This window comes from Gracilinanus agilis, chromosome 5 (genome assembly GCF_016433145.1).
Source record: "Gracilinanus agilis isolate LMUSP501 chromosome 5, AgileGrace, whole genome shotgun sequence".
NCBI lineage: Eukaryota > Metazoa > Chordata > Mammalia > Didelphimorphia > Didelphidae > Gracilinanus > Gracilinanus agilis.
Window position 1 is genome coordinate 192,550,528 of NC_058134.1, and position 24,611 is coordinate 192,575,138.

Consider the following 24,611-nt stretch of genomic DNA (forward strand, 5'->3'; position numbering starts at 1 on the left):
ATCTTAGCTCAGGCATGAATTGGGCATTCTCATCTTATGAGTCTATTTTAAAAACTATTCGTCATTATTTGTTTGTTTTCGATCCTTCAATGTCCATTCAGTTCCTCCTACTTGGGGTCTAGCAGAAGTAATTAGGACTTACTGAATAAAGGGATACAAGAGGCAGGTTAGGAAGGAGAAAGAAAAGGAGGGAAGGAAAGAAGAATTAATGTTAGGTGAAGAGATCTGAGAGATGGGGAGAGGAAGTAGAATGGCAAACCACTCCAGTGTCTTTGCCAAGAAAACCCCATGTACCTCATTGGAGTGCTAGGGTCCTTGGGATCAGGAAGAGTCAGACATGATTCAACAGTGACAACTCAATGACAGGACAACCTGGATTCAGGTTTACCTCTGACACATACTGCCTATATTACCTTGGAGTCACTTGGTCTGTCAGTATTCCCCAGGACCTCTTTATGACTATAAATTATACTCATCATTTGAAAATGAATAAATGTTGATGCACTTATGGAATATGAATATGTCGATGAATAAATGCCCTTATGGAAGATAGAAAGATGAAAGGGAAGGTCTTATTTTGAACGACTTATATTCTAGTGAGGGAGATATATAATCATTTCTAGGTTTATATAAGATACATACTTATCAAGTAGATACCAGATAACTTAAGCAGGGAAGGCACTAGGAGCAGAGGTCCTAGAAAAGGTCTCATGTAGGAGGCAGCTCTTCAAAATGAGTCTTTCAGACATAAAGGGCAGCAAATGCAAAGACCTACTGTAAGAATGTGTAGTGTAATGCAGAAACAGCAAGTCTTGTCAGTAGATGGATTGTAGAGGGCAAGGAAGAGAAATGTGTAAGAAGATTGTAAGATAGGAAAGAAACAGATTGTGAAGTATTTTAAAAGCCAAAGAAAAACAGGTGTAGAGTCAGGAGGACCTAGATTCAAATCTGGCCTCAGATCCTTCCTACGTATGTGACCCTAGACAAATCACTTTGTGATTGCCTAGCCCTTGCCTCTCTTCTGTCTTAGAACTGATACTAAGATAGAAGAGAAGAGTTTATTTTAAAAAAGCCACACAAAAAAATTCTATTTCATCCTAGAAGTAACAGGGAGCCCATAATGGTATATGTATAAGGCCCATAGAGTAAGCCCATAAAGAGGAGTTAGTCAGAGTTGTGTTTTAGGAAAATCACGTTGGCAGCTCAGTGAAAGTTAGATTTAAGTGGGGAAAACCAGGGCAGGGACACTAATTAGTAGGTTATTGCAGTAATTCAGGTGAAAGGTAATAAAATAAGGGCCTGAACTAAGATGGAGGCTGTGAGGATGTGAATGGTCACACATGTGTGACATTGTAACAATAAAAATGACAATATTTGGCAAACTGAGTGAATATCTGAGATGAATGAGGACAACTCCAGGAGGACACTGAGGTTTTGATCCAGGGTGACTAAAAGGATAGTGGTGCTCTCCATAGTAGGAGGGGAATTAATTTGGGGAAAAGATAAGGAGTTCTCATTTTGACTTATTGAGTTTTTGAGATGCCCATGTAACATCCTGTTCTAGACTGTTCATTAGTCAGCTGGGGAATGGGGAACTGGAGCTCAGTAGAGAAACTAGAGCTGGATATATAGATGTTGTAAACATATGCCTAAAAGTGTTCATTGTACTAGTGAGAGCTGATGAAATCACCAAATGGAGAAAAGGGTGGAGGATACAGGATGACCCCTCTAAGCTACATTCACAGAGGATGTGACCTGGATTAAGTTCCAACAGCAAAGCCCAAGAAGGAATTGTCAGACTAGTAGGAAGAGAACCAAGGCAGAACAGCGTCTGAAAAGCCAAGGACAGAAATGTATCTAGGTGGTCAGCTATAAGACCTTTGGCAACCCACTTATCTTTTCTGGGTTTCTGTTTCCTCATCTATACCATGAAGGTAAGACTACCATTACTTTTTAGATCCCTGGCTTCCTTCAAGACAGCTCAAATACCACTTTCTATAAGGGACTTTCCCTAGTTTTTCCTAGATGCTAAAACCTTACCTGTTAAAGCTGCCTTCTATATATTTTGCTTGTTCCTATTTACTTACATGTTCTCGCTCCATTTAGAATGTAAGCTTCTCAAATAAGTTTGCCTTTGTATCTCCAGTGAGTGCTTGACATATAGCTAATCAATGTATATTAATTGAAGAAAATGTTTAGTACCTTCTTAAGGTTCTTGTGATGCTTAAATCAGATAAAGTATGTTAAAATGTGCAACCTTTAAAATGCTTCATAAAGATGTTATTTCATAAAAAATCTTCTCATATTTAAGTTCTTCATATTTATTATTTCACATGGTATAATAATATTCCATTACACATATGCCATAATTTATTCTGACTTTCTCCAATCATTGGGCACATAATTTATTTCTTTTTTCATTTACAAATGATTTTCCAATGAATATTTTTATACAGATGGGTCTTTCTTGATTCACTAACTTCCTGAGGGTATAAACTCAGTAGTGTTACCATTGGGTCCAAAATATGGATAATTTTGTAACTTTTTTTTTGCACAATTCCAGATTGATTTAAAAAACATTTGGACAAATTCACAGCTCCATCAGCAATGATGAACACTTCTATTTTCCCATAGTTTTTACCGTATTGAAAATATTCAACTTGTAACATCTTTTCCAATTTGATGAGAAGAGAGTGATAATTCAGAGTTGTTTGAATTTGCATTTCTCTGCTAATTAGCAGTTTCAAAGTTTTCAAATTTGCATTTCCTTTTTGCAAACTATTTTTTTTTTTGGTGGGGTGGGGGAAGAGGGATCTTGAGGAATGCCTGGATCATAGGATGGTAGATATAGACTTGGATGAGACCTTAGAAGCCATCTAGTTCAAACAAATCTTATTTTACACATGAACAACTAAAGTCATAGAGGTTAAGGGACTGGCCTCAGATCATAGAGACAATAAGTAGTATAACCAGTATGCAAATCCAACTCCTCTGACTTGAAATCTAACATTGTTTCTACTGCATTACATTACCACTGAATCTTACAAATTCATCATTTCCTTATAGCCTGTGGATGTCAGACTTGTATATGATTAATGTGAAATTTTCCCTCCTGACCATATCCTTTTTTCTTATTCTAACTGCATGTTTTTTATTTGTATATAATTTTTATGGCACTAAAATAGACTAAGCAGTCTATTTTATTTTTTGTTATTGTAACTAATGGTGGCTATAAATTCTTCTCCTTCCCCTTTACAAAGTAGTGAAAGAGAAAACATTCTCTTCTGTTTAAAGATGACTTTTAAAAATATATTTTTATTTATATCTTTGGTTTTGACACCATAATTTTTTTGCTTTATGGCTTCCTCTTCCCAGAGAGCCATCTTTTATAAGAAAGGTTTTTAAAAAAATGAACAAGAGAAGTTTTAGCAAAACAATATATGGGGGGTGGTAGTGGTGGTTTGGAATTATCTTCAATGTTCCATACTTTTTTTATCCCAACTTCTACAAAGGAGAAGGGCTAGAAGTATCTTTTTCATATCTATTCTTTGGGACAAAATTAGGCCTTTAAAATTTTGCAATATTCAATTTTAAATGTTTTTTTTTGATGGTATTCTTTCACTTCACTGCTGTAGTTGTGTATATAGTTTTCACAACCTTGCTTCACTTTGTATCAATTCTTTCTATGCTTCTTATTCATCTTGTTAACTGTTTCTTACAACATAGTAACATTCCATTACATTCCTGTGTTGCAATTTGTTTAGCCATTCCCTAACTGATAGGACACCTACTTTTTAAATTATTTGCCATCCCCTCCCCAAATGTAGCTATGAACATATATATTAAAATTTTTACAGCACTACTTCTTGTGGTAGCAAAAGAGTATGCCTTTTTATATTTATGTCATACATCTTTTTGGCATTTATTGTTGTCAAATGATTGAGCAAACCCATTTTATAACTAATTTTATTCAATTTATCCAGTGTTCTTATTAAAGAGTTCTTTTTCTAATAGTTCTATTGAGCTTTTTAAAGACAAAGCAGAATCAGCATTTGGTCCTCAGTTTTAATTCCCTATTTTATTCTTCAAATTTGCATTAAAATTTTTCTATCCAGGGGCAGCTGGATAGCTCAGTGGAGTGAGAGTCAGGCCTAGAGACAGGAGGTCCTAGGTTCAAACCCGGCCTCAGCCACTTCCCAGCTGTGTGACCCTGGGCAAGTCACTTGACCCCCATTGCCCACCCTTACCAATCTTCCACCTATGAGACAATACACCGAAGTACAAGGGCTTAAAAAAATTTTTTTTTTCTATCCAGAAGCAATCAGTACTGATAATCACTACATTAAAATATAATTCCAATTTTGGTAACACCAACCCGCCCTTCCCCCATACTCATTTTAAAAATTGTTTCCCTTGATAGAGATAACTTTTTGTTCTGTATGAATTTTGCTCTTGCATTTAATTCGGTCAATAATCATTTAAAGTATCCTTTTAGTAATTTGATAAAGTACTAAATCTATAGATTAATTTGGTTAATATCATTTTTATTACATTGCCATAGCCTTGTCATGAAAATTGAATGTTTCCATAGTTATTTTGGGTTTCCTTTAGTTCTTTATTTAAGGAAATTTCTCGTTATATATTTTTTCTTTTTTCACCTCTTTTGCTTCTAGTACGTTAGATGATTTGATTTGCATAAAGCATTTAAAAATCTTATCAATATTTTTCTTTACTCATTTTTTGATAGGTTAATTTTCCTTAAATGACCTGTCTCATTTCTCTAAGAGAATGAATGGGAGGACACAGAGAGAGAGAAGAATAGGGAGAGGGAGCAGGAAGAGAGAGAGAGAGAGAGAGAGAGAGAGAGAGAGAGAGAGAGAGAATGAATATTAATATCCTGTTTCTCTGTGGTCCTTTCATTCTAACATGTTGGTCAGTCCTGGGCTTGTTTCCCCCCGCCCCCCTTCCAAAATCACAGTAGGATCCTGTATCCAAGGGGGGGACACTTTACAAGACCTATCTTGGATGGCAGAAACCATGGATATAAGCAAACACCTGCTAAGCCCCTATATGTTCTCTCTCTTCCTGGTTCTGCCTCTCCATTTGGTACTCCGCAACAAGTCCCCTATTTTAAAACAAAAAAAAAACTTTAAAAAAGCGAAAGTGGGGATAACAAACCATGGAAAGTGAAACTGAGGATAAGGAACCCTGATATATGGTAAGGACTCAGGAAATACCTCCCCTAGGAGGTAGCATCTGATACTGGCTTTGAATGCAAGCCAGTGATTCAGAGTTGGAGACTAATATAGTATAGATATAGAGTGAATTCTAGATATGAATTAAGAGCAGATGCACTGAGGTGGGAGACAGGACATTGAATTTGGACAACAGCAAAAGGCCAGGTTACCTTGAATATAGAAGAGCTGGAGCCATGGAAGACTAGAAATGTAGATAAGAGGATGACTATAGAGGACATTAAGTACTAGGATGAGGAGTTTATATTTTTTCCTAAAACCATCGGAGGGGGAAATGACCAAGTTTTTTGTTCACCTCAAACTTGACCCTAAGACTGTTTTGGCAACCGTGTGGAAGATGAATTGCCTGGCACATAGTGAGCACTTATTAAATGCTTATTACCTACCTACTTCTTAAAAAGAGAGAGACCACTTAAGGATGCAGGTTTAGTAGTTTAGGTGAGAGACATCTGGGGCCTGAAGTTGATGGCGATTATGTGAATATAGAAGATAGGAGAGGCTTTGTGGAGGTAGAAGTGAAAATTCAAGTTTTGGTAACTGATTGGAAATCCCAGGATTTTGAAGAAGGTTGAAGTTGAGGACGACTCAGATTTTCTACATAATAAATCCCAACTAAAAGTGTCCCAGTCCCTCCTCGCCCTCTCTATATTACAAAACAAAAATCTTTGGAGGGCCAATATGTACATATAAATCAAATCTTTCGTGTTTCACCTTTCTGTCCACTTTCTGGAGGCAATATTCACAGTTTATTCTTCTGGCATTAATTCTGTGGCTGTGTATAATGTTCTCCTGGTTCTACTTATTTCATGGTGTATTATATGCTGTAGTTCATCCCAAGTGTGTGTTTTTTTTTTTTAATCAGCCTGTTCATTGTTTCTTAATGCGCAATAGTATTCTATTACAATCAGTGTCCAGTTCTTTGCCACCTCAAAGAGAGCTTCTATAAATATTTTGGGACATATGAATTGTTTTTCTCTTTCTCTGATCTCCTTGAAAAACAGTCTAGGGCTATACACAGTTTTATAACTCTTTGGGTATAATTCCAGATTGCTCTTCAAAATGGTTGGATCAGTTCACAGCTTCACTACCAATTCGTTAGTGTCCCCCTTTTTCTACATCCCTTCCAACATTTGTCACATTGCCCTTTTTTCATTTTAGCAGTCTGATGGATGTGAGGAGATATCTCAGAGTTGTTTTGGTTTGCATTTCTCTAATGAGTAGTGATCTGGAACATTTCTTTATATAACTTTATATGGCTTTGATTCTACATCTGAAAATTTCATATTCTTATCTTTTGCCCATTTATCAATTGGGGGATGACTTTTATTCTTAGAAATTTGACAAATTTCTCTAAATATTTAAGATATGAGAACTCTGAGAGTCTATCTATAAAAATTTCCCCCATTTTTTTAATTTCCTTCTGATCTTTGCAGCATTTATTTTATTTGTACAAAACCTTTTCAAAGTAATGTACTCAAAATTATCCATTTTACATTTCACAATGTTCTCCATCTCTTGTTGACTCATAAAATTCTTTCCTATCTATAAATCTGATTGTTTGTTCCCTGTTCTTCTCATTTACGTATGGTATTTCCTTTTATGTCTAGAACAGGTATCCATTTTGATCTTATCTGAGTGAATGGTGTAAGATATTTGTCTGTACCTAGTTTTTGCCAAACTAGTTTCCAGTTATTTCAGCAATTTCTCCAGTGATTCTGGATACCCAAACCTGCATCTGTGATTTTGTCAAGTACAAGATTACTAAAATCTTTTATTGTTGTTGACTGTATGTCTGCTCTGTACCACTGATCTACCTTTCTATTTCTTAGCTAGTACCAGTTAGTTTGGGTAATTACTACTTTATGATACAAATGAAAATCTAGTACAACTAGACTTCCTTTCTTTACTTTTTTCATCAATTCCTTAGATATTCTTGTTCTTTTATTCTTCCAAATGAACTTTGTTATTTTTTTGTAACTTAATAAAATACATTTTTTGATATTTTTTTTGTAACTTAATTGGCATGGCATAAAATTGTTTAGGCAGGATTGTCATTTTAATTATATTAGCTCTGCCCATCCATGAACAACTGATATTTCTCCAACTATTTAGATTTGACTTTATTTGTGTAAAAAGTGTTCTATAATTATGTTCATGTAGTTTCTAGGTTTGTTTTCGCAGGTATACTCCCAGGTATTTTATCTGTGATTATTTTAAATGGAACATCTCTTTCTCTTTCTGTAGGACTTTGCCATTAATATGTAAAAATGCTGATAATTTATGTGGATTTATTTTATATACTGCTACTTTTGCTAAAATTATAGATAGTTTCAACTAAACTTTTAGTTGAATTGCTAGATATTCCACTTATACCATTGTTTTATCAGCAAACAGATTTAGTTTTGTTTTTTTTTTTGTCCATTCTGATTCCTTTTCTTATTGCCATTGCTAGCATTTTTAGTACATTAAATAATATTGGTGATAATGAGCATTCTTGTTTCACTTCTGATATTTTTGGCAAGGAAGCTAACTTCTCCCCATTACAAATAATACTTGCTGATGGTTTTAGGTAGATGTTTCATATCATCTTAAGAAAAAAAATGTATCTATGAATTCTAGTGATAATAGGAACAAGTGTTGAATTTTGTCAAAGGCTTTTTCTACATCTAATTATACAATCATATGGTTATTACTTTTGTTATTGATATTATCAGTTATATTGATAATTTTCCTTATAGTAAATTATCCCTGCATTCCTGGGATAAATCCTGTTCACTCATACTGTTTTATCTTTGTTATATATTGTTGTAGCCTCCTAGCTAGTATTTTTTTTTTTTTTTTTTTTAGAATTTTTGTATCATCATGAGACTGGTCTATAAATTTCTTTCTCTGTGTTTTTGCTCTGCCTGATTTAGGTATTAGCGCCATATATGTTTCATAAAATGAGTTTAGGAAAACTCCTTCTTTACCTGTTATTGCAGATAATTTATTTAGTATTGGGATTAGTTGATCCTTAAATGTTTGGTAGAATTCATTTGTAAATTAATTTGAGCCTGACACTTTTTTATTAGGAAGTTCACTTATAACTTGTTCAATTTCTTTGTCTAACATAGGTTTATTTAAGTATTCTATTTCTTGCTCTTATAGTCTAGGCATTTTATTTTTTAAAGCATTCTATTTTTCTTCTATTGATAAATGTTTTCATATAATCAAGCAATATAACTCCTAATAATTGCTTTATTTTTATCTTCATTTCTGGTATATTCACTCTTTTCCTCTTTAATGCTAGCAATTTGGCTTTCTTATTTTTTAAAATTAACTTAAGCAACAGTTAAATCACAAAATCAATTTTGTTGATTTTTTTCATACCATCTACTCCTATAGATTTATTTATTAATTCAGTGGTTTTCTTACATTTGATTTTATTGAGCTCATCTTTAATTTTTAGGATTTCTAATTTGGTGTTTAATTGGGGATTTTAATTTGTTCTTTTTCTGTTTTGTTTTGTTTTTTCTTAAATTGCATTCCCAATTCATTGATCTCTTCTTTTTCTATTTAATATAGAGGATGACTCTTATTGAACCTGAATGATTGGTACAATTGTGTCATCCTAAGCAAAAATAGGGAAGTTTGGAGGGAGGAGCAAATGTAGGGAGGAAAATAGTTTTTATGTTGTTAACTTACCTTGAATTTTTTTTTAACCCTTACTTTCTGTCTTAGAATTAATGTCAAGTATCAGTTCCAAGGCAGAAAAGCAGTAAGGGCTAGGCAATTGGAGTTAAGACATTTGCCTATGGTCAAATTTGAATCAAGGACTTTTAGCCTCCAGGCCTGGTTCTCTAAGCACAGGGATACCTTTCTTGCCCCTTTCCTTGAATTTTAAAGTTTAAATTTTTTTTTTATTGCTTTTCTATATTTTTATTTAATTACATTCCAGTTCTATGTTATTAACTTTTTCTTTCAATTCTGTTAATATTTTCAGAAATCTCATTTTTCCTCTGAGGACTGCTTTAGCATTATCTACGTAAAATTAATATGTAGTCTCATCATCTCTTTAACATAATTATCAGTTATTTTAATGATTTGTTTTTTGATCCACTCATTCAAGATAGTGTTGTTTAATCTAAGACAGACCTTTAATTTTTGCTCTTGTTACTATTTTTATTATGGTCTGATCTTTCCTCTTTAAAAAAATTCCTATTTAAATTAAAAAAATATTTATAGGCTAGCTATGATGAATTTTTTGTGAAGTTATCATTGATATTGAGAAATATACATATTTCAAATATTGAATAGATGTAATTTTTATGAATCTCATTTTTCTAACTATTTGATTAGCTTTTTTATTTCCAAAAAGGGAAAACTAACTTTTTTTATTTTTATATTTTGCTTATCCTTCCAATAGATTTAGTCTATTCTAAAAGAATATTGACATTACCTACAAATATTGTGGCACTCTATCCTTTCACAATTTGGTTAACTTTTCTTCTGTATAAATTCAGATGGGATGTCTTTTGGTTCATGTATATTTTTAGCAATAAAGCTTTAATATCTTTGATGCCTTTAAATATCGTGTGATTTCTGACTTTGGACATAAATTTTTGATATTGCTTTGTCTAAATCATGATTATCAGTTATTTTTAATAATCACTTAAAGCATAATTAATTTTTTCAAGGCCGTCATTTTTCTCTGTTCATGTCTTTATTTAAAAAAAAATTCATATATGCATCTGCAGCAGATTATTGGGTTTGGTTTTATTATATGTTCTACTTCCATTATGTAACCTGTAGGAGTTTTATCCATTTACATTTAATGATGTAATTGTTAGGTTCGCGCTCTCCTCCATTTAATTTCTTCATATTGATTTTTCCATTCTTCCTTGTTAGCTCTCTGATTAGTTTTACTTGCACTAATTTTGTACCAGTCTTCACCCACATGCTCTCCTATTCTTCCTTTTTTTTTGCCAGTTAATTTGGGTAACTTATTATTCTCTCTTTCTTTTTGAATTATTTCCTCCCGCCCATTTTTGCTTTTTTCTCTCCTAGCCCAAATAAATATTTTGTAAAAAATCCTCCTTGTCCTTCTCACCTCTTTATCCCCTGACCCATTTGCCTTCATAAATTGAATATCATTCATTTATGGCTTCTTCTGAAAAGCATTTACTTTGACCTCCACCTTTCTTTGGCTTTCTAGTCTGTTTTGAAGTCTAGTCATCTTTTCACAGCAAATGTATGTTCCTGTTTCTTATAGAGGAAAAATACACTTTGTTCTCTCATTTTTCCATTTAACAATTCAGTCATCAGTCTCACTCCTTTTTGTGTGTTTTTATTTTTTGAGATTTCTGATGTCTCACTCTCAGAAATATTAATTCATGAAGAAGGCAAGAATAGTGGAAGTCATGGCCTATCCCAAGTATACACCTATTCCATGAATTTTCATTGACCACTTGCATTTTCTTAAGGGCTATATGTCCTACATCTGGGCCGGTGTGTGTCCTCAGCACCTTGCGACTTTGACTACTGGGTGCATCCTTTGCCCACTAAATCTCCTTTCTAGGGTAGGATGTGTTACTGGGCTCCTGTTTGAGGGATTCTTGTTTGTAGAATGAAAGTTCATGAAGAGGCAAAGACAAGAATGATAGATAATGAAAAAGTATAGAATAGTTTGTTGAGCATACTTGCCAAACTAGTGAAAGTATAGGATCATTATTTTATTGGTGGTTCTCAAACTTTTTGTCTTCAGGACACCTTTATACTCTTAACCTCAGAAAGAGCTTTTATTTATATAGTTTATATAGTTTATTTATATAGTATATATACATTTATATAGTTTATACACATAGTTTATACACATTTATATAGTTTATATAGTTATGCATATATTACAGTGGTGGCAAACCTATAGGATGTGTGCCAAAGATGGCATCCAGAGCACTTTCTGTGGACATGTGGCCACTACCCCCCTCCCCCCAAACCTTCCCAGAGTTTGTTACTAAAAAGGCAGAGAGAATCTGGTAGAGCAGTTCCTCTCCACCATGCCTGACAACATTTTTTCACATCTACCACTCCTCTGCCCAGCAGTTCCATGGGAACACACACAGGTGGCAGAGCTAGAGGGAATTGGAGTGCTTGAGCCACTCCCCTCTCCCTCTCTATATTCACTGAGGACATTCCCCACCTCACCAGCCCCTCCACCCAGCAGTCCAATGGGAAAGCTTTCTTCCCCCTCCCCTGTGTGGGGTAAGGATGGGGCAGGGAACACTAGACACTCAGAGGGGAGGGGCATAGCCTGCAGTCTGGGGTGGGGCCGCATAGCACTTGATCTGGAGGGGGGGGGGGGGACCTGGCACTTGGTCTCTAAAAGGTTCACCATAAATGAAGAAATTAAAACATTTAATTGTTATGAAGCTGGCCTTGCTGATCACCTCAAAAAGTCTTTGGGACTCCTTAATGCTTTTTAAAATTTAATTTTATTGATTAATTAAAAATATTTTCCCCATGATTACATGATTCATGTTCTTTCCCTTTCTTCCACCTACCCCCCTCCTGTAGCCAATGAGCAATTCCACTGGGTTTTACATGTGTCATTGATCCACACCTATTTCCATATTATTAATATTTGCATCAGGATGATCTTTTAGAGTCTACATCCCCAATTATATCCCCATCAACCCATGCGATCAAGAAGTTGTTTTTCTTCTGTGTTTCTACTCCCAGAGTTCTTCCTCTGAATGTGGGTAGCATTCTTTTCCATAAATCCCTCAGAATTATCCTGGATCATTGCATTGCTGCTAGTAGAAAAGTCCATTACATTCAATTTTACCACAGTGTATCAGTATCTGTGTACAGTGGTCTCCTGGTTCTTCTCCTTTTACTCTGCATCAATTCCTGGAGGTCGTTTCAGTTCACATGGAATTCCTCTAGTTTATTATTCCTTGGAGCACAATAGTATTCTGTCACCAACACCACAATTTGTTCAGCCATTCCCCAATTGAAAGGCATCCCCTCATTTTCCAGTTTTTTTGTGGGGCTCCCTAATGTTTCCCTGAACCCTATTTTGATAAATGCTGATGTAAGACTTTAAATTAGTCCAACAGCAAGCAATTATTATGTGTTTACTATATGCCAGGAATTGTTCTAAGTCCCAGGATTACAAAGAAAAACAAAAACATGTCAATGCCTATAAGGAAGTCGCATTTTAATGGGGAAAACAACATGCAAATAACTAAGTGTCTCTGTCTCTGTCTCTCTGTCTCTGTCTCTCTGTCTCTGTCTCTCTCTGTCTCTCTCTGTGTCTCTCTCTCTCTCTCTCTCTCTCTATCTCTCTATATATATCTATATCTATATAGATATAGATATATATACACATACACATACACACATACACACACACATATATATATGTATATATATATACACACAATGTATTTGTGTGTATGTATGATGTAAATGGAAGAATATCTCAGTAGGAAGATACTAGAAACATAGGTAAGAGAGGTGATCAACTAGAAAACATTTCTTGCCAAAAATAGGATTTGAACTGAGAATTGAGGAACCCTGGGCGGCCAGAAGGTGGAGGTGAGAATGAAGAACATAGTAGGCTTGGGATAGTCAGTGAAAAGGCACAGATTTAGGAGATGGAGTATCATAATGAAGGTCAAGTTTTGCCATGTGTTTTTGTCATTATAACCCAGTGAGGTAAGATTATACTAGGCAAAGGAGTGTGAACTCTATCCTTAGGCAGCAATAATGACGACTCCTCATATTTTTGTAGGATTATGAGGCTTACAAAGTACTTTCCTAACGTTCATTAAAAGCCACTGCAGATTGTTGTACAGGAGTGACATCACTAAATCTATATGTAAGAAGGTAATTTTAGCAGCAGTCTGGAAGGGTGGGCTGGAGGGTCATCATTCCCTCAGTCTTCTAATTCTAATAGACAGAAGATCACGAAGGTAAAGGTCTTAGTTTTCTTCTAACTGAGCTTTTACATGGATTTACCTGGAGCTGTAGAGGCCCTTGTCTTGGGAATGCCATGGAAACATTTTTTTTTTTATCCAGGTCAGAACTGGAAACATTGCGAAATGGAAAAGGAAGAATTAATGCCTTCTGTGTACTTAATCTTTCATGTATCCAGGCTCTGTCTAGTTAAGACCAACCAACTTTATATATATACATGTCTTTAATCTTCTAAATTTTGTGTTGTTTTTTTCTTGTTTTGCCAAAGGCTACTGTAGGGAATGATTAGAAGCTGTGACATTGTTTACTTACAGAGCAAGAAGAGGAAGTCTTGGTTAACGCCTTAGAAAAACCTAGGGAGAAACTTTGTACAATACTGAAGCTGACACATAAGGTTCCACCCTTTCTTTTGATATGCAAAGGTCACTTGGCATTTAGAAGGGAACTACAAGGAATGCTGTCCAGTACAGCTTAGAGGAGTATAATTTTTATATATGATATAATTTGAATTTGCTTTGGGGATGGGGCTATCAGAGACTGAATTCATTACAAAACTACTAGCCTGAGTTTGCCTAAAGCACCTACATCTACAAACAATAATTTTTAGTGTTAAATAAATTTGAGAGGAAAATAAATACAGATGATTCTAAATCTCCAATTGGGGGATTTAGAATGAGAAAAAACAGGTTGTTGTAAATTTGTTATGAAGCCTGGTTACCAGAATGTCTCCTTATAATGTCTTTCCTTTCCAAAGATCTGAAACCAGAGTTATGTTCTTCTGAATTCAATAAACATTTATTAAGTGCTTGCTGTGTATGCAAGAAACCATGGTAGGTTCAGGGAATACAAAAACAAAACAAAAACCAATCCCCTTTTAAGGAACTTAATTTGGGACGGGATGGGATGTTTGCAACAAATAAAAAATAAAATAAAGGAAAAGAAATTTCAAAAAGAAAAAACCACTAACAGTTGGATTGATGGGACATTTGTGGGGAAGATCAAGAAAGACTTCACCTAAGAGGTAGCTCCTAAGCTTGAGTCTTAAAGAAAAGTTTGGAATTTTAGGAGGAAGAGGTGGGGAAGGAATTTACTCTAAGTATATGAAAAGGCACACATATTGCAGTTGCATGTTGAATTTGGGCAATAGTTTGTATTATAGTTTGTCCAGAATATGGAATATTTGAAGAGGGGAATAACACAAAATGTTAGAAAGGTAATGGAGAGCCAGATTGTGGAGGATTTTAAATGCCAAGCTGAGGCCCAATCTATTTCTCTATTTATCTAGCTACCTTTTTTTTAGCAGGAGAGCAACATGGTCAGGTCTGTGCTTTAGGAAGACTCTTGGCACCACACACACACACACACACACACACACACACACATACACACACGCACGCATGTGTAACAAACAGTTATTTTTAGGGTAGAAGCAATGTAGACCAAAACTCCACAACACTATTCTTGAGTGGAGAGAAAGAATGAGAAATGAGAGATATTATTGAGACAATCAATAAAACTTGAAAACTTATTGGATATGAGGGAGAGGAAAAAGATTGTGTTGATAATGATATTGTAAGCCTGGACAATTTGAAATAGAGTTTGGATTGGGGCAGGACTGAGATGGAGATGATGTATTTTGTTTCAGGCAAAATAAATTTGAGATGTGCCTATTGGATATTCAGATAGAGTTGCCTCCCTGGCTCTTGTTGATATGGGACTGCAATTTAGGAGCAAGAATCGAGGGTAATATTTGCATAAAAATAACTAATGAAAGCTATCATTTTTATTAGATTTTTAAGGTTTATTAGGTACTTTACATATGAAACTTCATTCTACAGATGAGGAAATTGAGGTTGAGAGAAATTTGAATAACTTCTTTTGGTTCAAACAGGTAATAAATGCCTGAGGAAGAATTCAAACTCAATTTTCTAATTCTAAATTTAGCACTCTATGGTGCCACCAGAGCAGCTGGATAGCACAATGGATAAATTGCTGGACCTAGAATCAGGAAGATGAGTCTTCCTGAGTTCAAATTTAGCCTCTGGCACTAACTAGCTGTGCGACCCTGAGCAAGGCATTTAACCTGGTTTGCCTCAGTTTCCTAATCTGTAAAATGAGCTGAAGAAGGAAATAGCAAAACCCTTCAGGATCTTTGCCAAGAAAACCCCAAATGGGGTTACAAAGAGTTGAACACAAATGAAGATCAATAAAGACCCTCCCCCCACCCAAATTTGTCAAGAGGTTCTTAACTTTTTTTTGTTATCATTGACCCCTTTGGCTGTCTGATGAAGTTTATGGACCCCTTCTCAGAATAGTGCCTAAAACAAAATACAGAGGATTTCAAAGGAAATTATTATATTGGAATAGTTATTAAAAAAAAAGAATCCCAAACCTCAGTTTAAGAACTGCTAGGTAGACTAAGGTTGAGTAAATATTTATGTCTTAAGGCAGTTAATGAATTGAGAGGACAAAGTATTTAAAAGGGCATAACCATGTAGGTTGAAGTTCATGAATATGAAGGTTAGGGTTGAGGTAGAGAGGTAGGACAAGTATGCAGTTCCTTAAGATAGGAAGAGGGCTGTGGCAGGAAACTGTTGAATGATTTGCCCAAGCATCTGGGCTAATGATCAACAGTGTACCTCAGGAGAGGCAGAGTAGCTGAAGGGACAGTGAGGATCAAGGAGCATTACTAGTCCTTCTTATGGTTCAATGTATTGGAGGCAAGAGACAAGTAGCACTCAGTCCTGGAGAGCATGACTAGAGAAACATCTTTTATAGGAGGTTCAGTTGGGTGATAATGATGATGATAATACTGATAGCTAGCATTTATATGCTCCTTTAAAGATTGCAAGTGCTTATATTATTTTACTTGATCTTCTTAACCTAGTGAGGTAGATATTCTAATTACCCCCATTTTACAGATGAAGAAATTGAAGTGAATAGCAGTTATTTGCCCAGATAAGGCCATAAAGCTAAGTAAGTGTCTGAAATAAGATTTAAACTCAGCTCTTCCTGACTCGGAGCACGGCACTTTATTTACTATGCCACATATCTGCCTGTGATGGGGGGGGGGGGAACAAACATTAAGAGAAGACTTCTAGGAAGAAGAATTTGTTAACCACACAGTGGAAGTTCCATAGGTCATAGTGAAATGAGGGTAGAAAGAGAAGATATGGATTGTGGAAATAAAAGACTAAGGTGGATAAATATGAATAAAGAGAGAAGGAAATGATTTTTTTCCCATCTGAAGACATTAACTGTGAATCACAGGGATAAGAAGAGAGGCTCAGAGTTTTTTCAAAGAATGAGGGAAGTACTTGGGACCCCCTAATTGCTGAGATGTCTGTGATGACAGAGGAAAATTCAATGAAACTGAAAGTGTAGGTAATGTAGGTAGTGAGAGTGTAGGAGGCAGCAGAGAGTTAGATCCAAGTGCCTGGGTGAATAGAAAACTGATGTTCCTATATCCAGAAGAGAACCTTGTGCTGAAAGGCACATTGTAAGCACCATGCCAAGATGATGGTCTCTACTACATGCCTAGAAAACATCTTGCATGTGGAACAAACATTCTCTTCCTAGTCTTTGAACCTACTCCATCTTTCTTCTCCTTTCCTTTTTCCAATGACCATATTCCAAGCCTGGAATGCAAGCCTTCCTTTTCCTCTGCCTTTTAAACTAACTTTCTTTTAAGCTAACCTTCTTCAGCCTTTTTAGATCCCTGAAGAATTAGCAAAAGAATAAAAACTACCTTGTATTTATTCACTTTGCATTTTGTGCTGTGTATGTGTGCATATCTGCCAATAGAATGGGAGCTCTGTGAGAGAAAATATCTTACCATTCTTTGTACTTATATCCCCAGTGCCTACCATAGAGCTTAATAAATACTTAATTTATTCTAGAGCAGGGGTCGGCAACGTATGACTCTCGAGCCATAGCTAGCTCTTTTGAGGGCCAGATATGGCTCTTTCTGCAGGAGCCATAAAGTCCATTTTATTTTAAGGCACTGTTACAGGAGCCGCACTGTGAGCACTGTACTGGCTCTCACGAAATTACATTTCAAAAAATGTGGCGTTTATGGCTCTCATGGCCAAAAAAGGTTGCTGACCCCTGTTATAGATGCTTAATAAATAGTTGTTGAATTAACTCAATTTGCATTCTCTCTAGGGCAAGTTAGTGCCCTGAAGCTAAGGATCTATTAAGACTTTAAATACCTGCCTTTAGGAGCAAGCCACCTACTGCATCTGGCTCTCAGAAAGTGAAGATCTGTAATAGCTTTGAGTCCACTTTGGAGCTGACCTTAAAGGACTTCTGGTTCCTTCAAGGTGATGATCTTTTATAGATTCTGTTGGGAGAGCCAATGGAGAGCTGTTTCTAGCATTTTGAAACCACTAGTATAATATGAAAAGCTATTTTAAAACCACATCTCAGAATTATTCTGATGCACATAATATGATTATCCTTTAAATATTAGATGCTTTGGGATATTTGTGTAATGTCAATCATATTATGAATACCTGCTTATTAACCAAGTACAGCTTGTCTCTGGTTAGTTTTGGCCTCGTGTCCACAGGTTTCAACCTGCCAAATTCCTGTGTAAACATTTTGGTTTGGTTTGGTCCTCAAAAGTAAATGAATACGTTCTATCTTTTATGCTGTTTATTCACAGATGTCAATTGAGCATGCATGTTTTTTAAAAAAGTGAATCTGTACCAGATTAAAGCAACTCATCACCTCCCAAGGCACCACACTCCCATATTAGATGGCTTGATTACTGTAGGTAATCTTCCTCTCTAAAGCTTCTACCCACTGCTTCTAATTCTGATTTCTGTGGCCAAACAAACAAAAAAATCCCTCTTCCACTTATGTGGCAGGCAGCCTTTCTTGTACTTGAAGTCACTGATCCTTGTCTACCCTTTAATCTTTTCTCTAGATTAAACCTGCCCCTTCTTTCAACTTTACCTCATGCGGCATGATCTGGAGACACTTCCCCATTTTGACTCTAGTTCTTGTCTGGTATCCTTCCTAAAATACACTCTAGATGTCAACTGACCAGGGCAATGAGACTGCCACCTCCCTTTTTTCAGTCATAATGCTTTTTTAAAATGTAGTCTTGGATAATAATTCCTTGTTTTGGTTGCCCTATTACTGTTGATTCATATTGATCCTGTGATTCTCTAAAATTTCCAATTCTTTTTTTTACATTAATGATTACCTGTCTTTCTACCATCCCTTCCCCCAAACCTGTGGTTGTTTTATTGACTAGAAATGTAGAAACTAACATTTATTCAATTTAATGAATTTTTTTAAAGTCCCCAATGTTTTCAAGAGACCACAATAGTTATTAGGAGATATAAAGACAGAACAAAGTAATTCCTAATGGGCACTTTTCCCTCCCAAATGATGTTTGTTTTAATTTCACCTATTACTCTATTGAAATGCTTTTGGGATTTCGAATCATTCATCCTTGAGTTACGACTCTCAGCTATATGCCCATATAGATTTAATAAGAATACTGACTGCCTTTAGCCAAGTATTTTATTTTTTATATTTTCTAGTACAATTTAAAAATTATGTTTGGTTATTGCAAAAAACAAAGGATAAAATTTACTCTTTTAAGTTACAAAGGGAAAATGGAAACACCCTACAAAGGTACAAAATCAAGAAAAATTGCCTAAGTACAATAAATTGTCTCAATTATTTCAAATAACATTGCCAGATACATATGTGTATATATACATATATGTGCATGTAAACACACGTATATTGTTTTTAAGTGGCATAAATCAGATTATAGCAGATTTGAGAGGGGAAGAAATTAATTTTTTATTCTAACCAGAATTTGTTCTGGAATCTTTTGCAGTTTCCTCAATATTTGTAACTTTTTTTTTTGCCTTTTAGAGAAAACATTGCATTGTAAGGCGTCTCCCTTTGGTGACATGAACAAGAATCAAGCTCTTCCTTAGTGCATCCTCTGTCCATACAAGTTTGAGTTGAAGGAAACTCAACTTCCCAGAGATTTTTCAGGTATGTGAAGAGAAATATAGTGGAATGTTTTAAAGAGGAGGCTAATTTCTTTTCTCTTTCTTCTCCTGGAATATAATTTCTTTTTTTTTTTTCTGGAATATATTTTCACATTTTTTACATTTGAGACTGCTCGGTTTTATCCTTTCTTTTTCCATATCACCTCAATGTGAGGGAAATTTCATCATCTTTAAAATAAGGTTCTGTAAATCCTTTTTGTTTGACTTTATTAGGTATATTTTTATAACTATCTAGTTTCTTCGCAACAATTGATAATTCTTCATCTTCTACATGGAGATCTTCTTGCTCATACAGTGGAGAATTATCTGCTAAAGAGAATTCATATCCTTCATGTGTTGTCTGATCAGACAATTCTGATAACTATCATTCTTCTGTCTTTCTCAATTTGTACTTTTATTCCCCCTTTTTCTCCTGCTTTTTGCTTTTTAAAAGCATCATTTCACTAATCAACATACTATCCATGTCCATAGTCTCCCCTACTGATTTTGATTGACTGTCATCCTTTGTATTGATTACAGTAATATCCATTTTATACTGAGAAAGATCTGCTGCTGGATCTGTGCACCACTGGATAATTTCTAAGGATGATTTATTTTGATTGTCTTGTAGAGTTTGTGCTTTAGTTTCTCTACAACAGTAATGGCAAACCTATGGCACAGGTGCTGAAGATGGCATTTAGAGTGCTCTTTGTGAGCACGGGTCCTGCCCTACCTGCCTCTGACCCCGAGAGTTCATTACTAGAAAGGCAGAGGAACTTGGGAGAGCTGCTCCCTTCCCCCTCTCCACCTCACCTAATGACATTTTTTCACATCCCCTACTCTTCCACCCAGCAGCCCAATGGGAGTGCTTTCTCCCTCCCCTATGTGGGCTAAAGGGGAGGGCAGGGTGCCCTGGCACTTGGGGGGGGGCACAATGTGCAGTCTTTGGTGGAGTGGGGCATGGCACAGGGTCTCTGGATGGGGGTGGGCATAGCACTCAGTCTGGAGGTAGGATGGGGGTGTAGCCTAGGATGACATCTAAAAGGCTCACCATCATTGCTCTACAAGGATATTAATTAAAGAAATAGGGCTAGTTCACAATCTCTATGTCCCACCCTGGCTTTCATTTTTATTGATTCATAGCCCCCAGGAACCTCATTTCCTTGCCTTTTTTCTTGACAGTGGATAGCTAAAAATCTATCAAATAGATCCAAAGGTTTAACTATAACAGAGTCTCCATTAATAAAAGGATGAATATCCCCTTTGGAAAGGAAAAGCATTTTATTTGTTAAAATAGGTTTGAGGCAGAGTTCCTTTTTGACTTATTTGCCTCCAAGGTACTTCTCTGCCTTTCAGTGGCACAAAATGATCTTTTTTTCAATAACTTTATGTTTTTGATTATTAGTCTGAACCTATGTATTTATCGATTCATCTATATTCTTTCTCATAAGGATTTACTTAGTGGAAGAATGATCAATAACAGTGTTTGCTTGAGAACCAAGATTAAAGCCTGTAACAAGGTTGGTGTCTTTAGATTTTGATCTAGATTTCTCTGGTCTAGAATTAGAAGTATGACTGAGGGGAGGATTTGTTTTGAGATAGAATTCTTTCCCAGATTCTAACAGAGGAGACAAATTTGAATTCAAGCCTAAGGCATTTTTCAGAGTAGAAGCAGCATCCAAAAAGATGGTTGAAGAAGATGACCAAGTAGTCTAGTCAACTTCTGGTGGAGTTGTCAGAGAAGAATCTGAAAATCTCAAGCCACCTTTACTATTTTTTGGTGGATTCTTGAAAGAATCTTTTTCTTTTGCTCAGCTTCCTATTGATGTTCCTCACTAAAGGGATTCAAAGCACTCTGAAAGTCAGATTTTTCTTTAATACCAAATCCAAGTATTTTTAGCAACAACAGAAGCAAATTAAAAGATGATTTCTCAAAGGGATAATTGTTCATTTCTTGGGTATTGGTCATAGGCAATAAGGTTTTATCACAAATATCTGCTTCAAAAATTTCATGTTCATAGTGGTTTTGCCATAATTGAGTTGAACACTTTAGACTTACATAGAGGGTGCTCCCAATCACCATGTGTTTGCTCTACATTTTAGACAAGTGGGTTCTCCTTTCTTCCTAGTCGGTTAAGTCCAGAAAAGGACAAAACCCTCAGGCTTGGCTGCTTGATGCCATTTTTTCTTAATTTTCTGATACATTGCTATGAAGGTTTTTTGGTTTCCTTTTTATAAGGTGTTCTTATTATCAATAAGTTCCGTAGTAAATTTAGGATTTTGTTTCTGGATATTTCCAAGCTCCTATTGTTCTCCAATGACTACACAATGATTACATAACTCTACTCTTAACCTATCTTCTAAAACTTTAATAGTGTCATGAAGGACTTTCTGTTCTGTCCATTGTTGATTTTTGGTGAAAACAAAAACAAACAAAACTCTTCTGGTTTTTGTACCTCTAAAATCCATTTCTTTCTCATCTTAGTTACTTTGATCTATAAGGGTTGTATATCTCTGCAGGGCACTCCCTCAGTTTTGCTCAGAAATCTTTAAAAATCATTGACTTTATACAGAACTGAGACTCTGGTAACTACCTGTAGGAACATTCATTTTGATTTCTTTACTCCTAGTCTTCTGCCTCCTAGAAGTTTGTCTTCTCTCCTTTCCATCACATTGTGCACAAGTTGTCTCTGTGATGGTAGTTGGCTCAATCCAGCATATATTTGTGGTGGGGAGAAGGCGCCTCTCACCACCCAGTTAGAAGTGAGAGGAACCCAAAAGACATAGGAAAATTCAGGTTATGCAGAGAGTCCCTCTGGGTGCTGGAGTGAGGCATTTGCTCTTTCTTACCCTGCCTCCCCCAGCTCAGTCAGTGGAACCTTGACCCTGTTGATGACAAGAATCACGAAGGCCCCCAACCCAGCCTTTTATAAAAATGTGGATAAACATGAGGTCAAGGACATAAAACCTGAGGATGCCTCCCTAAGTTGATATTGATTCCTTAATGTTTCCATTTTGCTTAGGTCTGGTCCTCTCTTTAACTATGTGCTCTGTCTGAGACCATGCCTCTCTATCTTGTCCACAAGATTATTATCATATAATATGTCCTCTTTCTCAGAAGTAAACTACAGAATCCCTTTCTTGGTTGTGATTCAGTAGATGATGTGATGGATCATTCAGAACTTGAAGGTTCAAATAAATAACCAATCCTTTAATAAATATATTTATACAAAAACTTGCCAGGTAAAAGCAGTTCCTAATGTAATTACAAAAGCAATTCATGAAGGTGAAAGTAAAAGCCACACTGGCTTGGAAATTACAAACAGTCAACCAGCAGGTTCCATGAAATCCAAGAATTCTCTGCCAAAATCCGCTTTTATATTCCTCTTGCCAACAGTCGGGTCCCAGATCAATCTACCTGGGGTCAAAGCTAACTCATACTTCCTCTATTTCTACACAATAGTTTCTTTGCTTACAACACTCCCAGCTGGTGGTGTGGGAATAAAGGCAGTTAACTCATGCCTCCACAGTTCCACCAGTATCCTGGCCCATAACAAGCCCAGATCAGTTGCTACGTCTGAATATGAAAATTTCCCATCCTGTCCTATTTCCTTCTTTCTTAAAAAAGGAAACAAACCTACTTTCATCTTAGAATCAATACTGTGCTTTGCTTTCAAGGCAGAAGAGCAGTAAGGGCTAGGCAATGGGGATTAAGTGACTTGCCCAGGATCATACCATTAAAAAATATCTGAGGCCATCCTAGTCTATTCCACAATAATCTAATCTTATCTCTCAAATGCCATGGTATAGCACACAGACTTTGTAGCCTGTATCATCAATCTGACATTTGGTAATATACTAATTATTTCCCAATTATTTTGTGCATACATATTTTCCCTTTCAGCTAGAAGGCATGACCTTCCAAGGCAAGAACTATCTCTTGATGACTTGCAGTAGGCAATGGAGGGCTGAACACACAACTGCTATTTAATAAATGAGAAATAACACTGCTTTCTGGTTAATTTTCTAACAAACTCTACGTCATAAAGGAATAAATATTTCTTACTTGGTGCCATGGACTAAGAAGACCTGGATTCATAACCTATCTCTGATACTTACTACCTCTGTTAGTTTGAGTCAGTCACTTGGGCCTGAATTTTCCTCATCATTGCAATCGAAGAGATTGAACTAGATGGCCTTTGAGATGCTTTCCATCTTTATGGCTATGATTCTCTTGTTGAAGTACAGCTTATCAGGCCATTTGCAGTGAATATCAGTTCACGATTGTAGCAACTATCTATAAAATTTTACAATTTGCCAAGGATTTTCTGCATCAACAACTTGATGCCGATGATTCTTCATTTAACCATTAAAGTGATTTTTCTAAATCATAGATCTAATCATGTAAAATTCCACCCTGCCCAATCCCTTTCTCTCTGCCTTCCCATATTTAATAAACTCCAATGTGTTCCTGTTGCCTCTAGCAAAAATCTAGCCTCTAGACTTTTAAGCTGGTTTAGCCTGTCTTCCAAGACAATTTTACTGAGATTAACTTCTTTTTTCTTTCTTTCTTTTTTTTTTTTTTTAAATTTTAAACCCTTAACTTCTGTGTATTGACTTATAGGTGGAAGAGTGGTAAGGGTAGGCAATGGGGGTCAAGTGACTTGCCCAGGGTCACACAGCTGAGAAGTGTCTGAGGCCAGATTTGAACCTAGGACCTCCCGTCTCTAGGCCTGGCTCTCAATCCACTGAGCTACCCAGCTGCCCCCCTGAGATTAACTTCTTAAAGCCACAAGTAAGAGTTGGGTGAACATCCAGAGAAAAAACGGTGGGAACAGAAACACAGAAGAAAAACAGCTGCTTTATCACATGGGTCAATGAGGATATGATTGGGGATATAGACTCTAAACGATCACCCTAGTGCAAATATCAATAACTATGGAAAGAGGTCTTGATCAATGACACATGTAAAACCCAGTAGAATTGCGTGTTGGCTATGAGAGGAGGAGAGGGAAAGAACATGAATCATGTGACCATGGAAAATTTTTCTTAATTAATCAATAAAGAAATAAAATATAAATATTAAAAAAAGGGTTGGGTGACAGGAGGACACCAATGGTGGATGAGCATCCCTGAAAAGGACTTGGCAAGCTAGTCCTCTCTGAACATCCCATAAATTAGGTTGAAGGTAGGTAACAGGCTTTAAACCTTTTGATAATTTAGAGCAGTGGTTCCCAAACTTTTTGACTTACTGCCTCCTTTCCAGAAAAAATATTACTTAACCCCCTGGAAATTAATTTTTTTAAAAAATTTAATAGCAATTAATAGGAAAGATAGATGCACCTGTGGCCATCACTGCTCTCCTGGATTGCTGCAG

The 24,611-nt window shown here is 36.0% G+C and overlaps 1 pseudogene; it reads right to left on the bottom strand.

The window, feature by feature from the left end:
* Positions 1-19,079: 19,079 nt before the first annotated feature.
* On the bottom strand, positions 19,080-21,794 carry LOC123250026 (annotated as a pseudogene).
* Between the last annotated feature and the right edge of the window lie 2,817 nt (positions 21,795-24,611).